Genomic DNA, 3,756 nt, shown 5'->3' with positions numbered 1-3,756 from the left:
AAGTAGACAAGTATTCAATAGAGAGGATAAAAAAAGTATTTGTATATACTAAGGTATGAGTGAAGATATGAGATGAGAAAGGTGAGGAATTCTGTAAAGGAAGGAGCTCAGGTAAGGGTGTCCGTTGAGCCTACTTTCATTTAGTATTATTCTAGCAGTTTCAGAGATGAAGTTAAAGACGAAAGGGAAGTAACTTGAAGCGGCTCAGTCTACATGCAATGGGAAAAAATAGGACGAGAATATATGGTAGTGATGAAAATGAAAAGAGCCTAAAACTTCGAAGAGGAACTAAAAAAAAGAGGGAAGCGAAATTCTACAAACGTGTGCCAGGGAGGTTATGTATAAAGAGAGCACGTGTTGAGGGGAACGTTCAAAATAGAAGGATAGGGACACGAAATGAGTTGTAGATGTAGTATGCAAGTGAGGGGTAGAGAGTGGAAGAAAATACAGGAAGAGAGGAAAGCAAGGCAAGTGTAGAAAAGGTGGAATACAACTACAGATTCAAGGTACAGCAGCTTGTGCAGGAAGATCAAGATTCAGACGGGATCAGAGTACCCAAAAAATATTAAAAAGAAAAGCACATGGAATAGAGTACTGATATTTATAATGGGAGAGAGTCCAATAGAGTGTGGGTACTAGATGAATGAAGAAGGGAATGTTTGTAGAATATAGAAGTATAACTAGGGGACAAAGTTGTGTGTTTGTGTTATAGAGAAGCGCACATGGGCATGGGGGCCGGGCAGAGTACAATAGAGAGAATTAGGTGGATTCTGAGTGATAATACTCAGGAAGAGGAATGGATGAAGAAGCTTAAGGATCTGAGGGAGAGAGAGCTGGTTGCACAGGATAGCAAAAAAAGGCCAAAAATTAATTCGAAAGAAGGAAAGTTAAGAAATAGTGTCGCGGACTGGAATCGAGTCAAGTTTTAAAATTATTAATGGTTAGAGAAAATAAAAGTAATAATTTTAGGGAATGTGTAGCATACAGTGCGAAAGATGGTATAACGGCTGTTTGTAAGAATACTTTTAATAGTTACGTGAAGTAATCTGTTTCCAAAACTAGATTAAAAATAATCAAATTAACTTATCATAGTTCTATTGTTAAAGCGGGGAAGAAAGATCTGGAAACAGCCGATAATTCGTTACGTTAATACAATTGCTTCAAAATTCGTATTTTTACATTCTCACCAGAGAATGTATTAGACTTGTTTGAAATCCCCCCCCCCCCGCAGTTTTGCTCAAATGTCCACGTTTTGAGACTCTTTTAACTCGAAAAACTAATTTTACGAATTTGTCTGTCAGTTTGTCTGTATACATATCTGTCTATATGTCTGTGAGCAAGATAACTTTTGAAAATTAGTGTATTAGATTGGCCTTTGATAAAGTCTTTTAATATCAGAAATTGAAGGTCAAATTCGTTAGCCATCTATTTTTGATAAAAATTCTAAAAGTTAGAGTATTTAAAAAATTTCTGACACCATTTTTGTAAGATTTACAAACTTTATGTACGGCTATTTTTATCGTTGAAAAACTCGAATAATTGATTATTCACTTTTTCTGTCAAAGGTAAATTAACCGAGTTTTAGCATTCAAACAAAAAAAAACGAAAACCAACATCTTAAGCCAAACAACGCACGCTAAAATTTAAAAGAAGTTGATCATCCTAAAAGAAAGTACAAATTTTCTAGGAATTATTTTTTGATAAAATGCGTATTTTTGTCTTTAATTGTAAAAAAATGAAATGAAAAATAAGAAAATTAAATTTTTCGAACACCGACCCTCATTATGAAAGAACAGACAAAAGTTCCTTATTCAAAAAGAGCCAGAAATTTTAAACTGATGATTTGTGTAAACCAAAAATGAGAATACAATCAATTTTAAATTATGTGACTTTACATGTTCAACCGGAAGAGGAACAGCTCACATGGAAGACCCGTCGATCAGCGGAACCTTTTTTGAAACCAAAATTAACTTTTGAAATTGAAATACACGTCTTGTGTATACGTCGTGCATACTCAATTTGGCGTGAACAGATTGTCAGAAAAAGGTAGCGACTTTTGTCGTCATCGACCCTGAAGCACGTTACGTTATACGTAAATAACCGAGTGGTAATTGACACAAGATTTACTGAATGTAGGGATAAGAGAGATGCCACCAGACCCTCTAGCTGACCCCTAATGTCAGGCCCGTCGAGAGGAATACCCGGATCTGGTGGGTGGGTATGACAGACCCTTATATGTAACTTTGAAAATTTAAAATTCAGGCTAATGAAAAATCCAGGCCCGTGGAAACTCCCCTCTACCCCCCCCCCCCCCCCACTTTTCTCGTTGAATTGTTTTCTTGGATAAGTAGAACACACGAGACTATCATCAATACACTAGGCAGGATACTCTAAAATCTGGCAGTCAATTTTTCCTTGAGTGAAGTGATTATCTGACTCAGCCAATTCTAAATCTCTGCATATTGAGCTTACTACCGGTGCTATAAAAACATTGTATTATGCTTTTTTTTTTTATTTTGGACTTTAGATGGTTCCAGCCGAGAATTCTGAAGACTTTGTAATATAAGATACTAATATTATGGAATTATAAAGTTTGTTCTAAATCAAATTTATTGTTTTTATTTATTTTAATACTAGTATTATAAATCTCATTAATGCGCTCAGCAATAGTGTTGCATAGGCACAACATCTGAAGAGACTATTGAATGATTTTTTGGTACAGTTAAATTTTTAACACATCTTTCAGTTCCTAACTAATATATTTTTTACAAAAGAACTGTTATTGATAGATACAGGTTTAAGACAGTTAGAAATATATTCTAATAGACTGTAGGTGAGAGAAGAAAATGTGAAAACAATCAATCTCCAAGTTAAATTAGGTTTGTGCACTGCGGGGAAAGCATAAGCTTTTGCTACAACATTGTTGTGATTTTTTAATCGATAAGCAAATTGATCAATAATTAATCTTTTATTTTCCTATCTAATGATTATGTCATTACATTTATTTTCTAAAGTTGGCACCATACCAGTTTCACTATATTTATACAGAGTATCATTCATAAGAATGTTTTCAACGGTAGTATTATAATTATTTCTATTAGCAACAACAATTTAGTTGCCTTTATTCAGCTTTTACAAAAAATGTATGTTTATGATCCTTTTGAAATTTTTCAACCAATTAAACTAATTTTTCTACATTTTAAATTTGATATACTTTGTTTGTATTATTATTTTTATTCATATGATTTACTCTGTTACAAAGTTGGGTTAATCAAAGGTTTAGTAGACAGATGCATTAGGCTAAGCGATATTGAATGTGGAAAAGAAAATTCTAATATTTCAGAAAAACTTTAATACATAATTATTATCCACTTGAATTAATTAATGACACTATTGCTGAACGCATTCATGAGATTTATAAAACTGGTATTAAAATAAATTTTAAAAAATTATGGAAAGACTCTCACAACAAATTAAATTTGAATGTTACATTGTTTTATATTCAAGATTTATCTAAAAGATTAAGGAATTCTTTTTTAAAATATTTAATAAATGCTTATTTCAAAAACACTAACGCTTTACATAATTATTCATTAAAAACGAAAGACATGGATTCCATTGAGAATGGGACGGATATTTAAAAACAGAATTGCCAAACACAAAATAGATTGTGAAATTGGGAATTTAGACACTGTTTTATCATAACATTTTTGCAACTTTTATGACTTTTTGAACTTTATTTTAAAAACATGAAAA

The sequence above is a fragment of the Belonocnema kinseyi genome, chromosome 9 (assembly GCF_010883055.1).
Source record: "Belonocnema kinseyi isolate 2016_QV_RU_SX_M_011 chromosome 9, B_treatae_v1, whole genome shotgun sequence".
In the NCBI taxonomy this organism is placed as follows: domain Eukaryota; kingdom Metazoa; phylum Arthropoda; class Insecta; order Hymenoptera; family Cynipidae; genus Belonocnema; species Belonocnema kinseyi.
The sequence above is the reverse complement of the archived record's forward strand: the minus strand, read 5'-3'. Positions refer to the sequence as shown.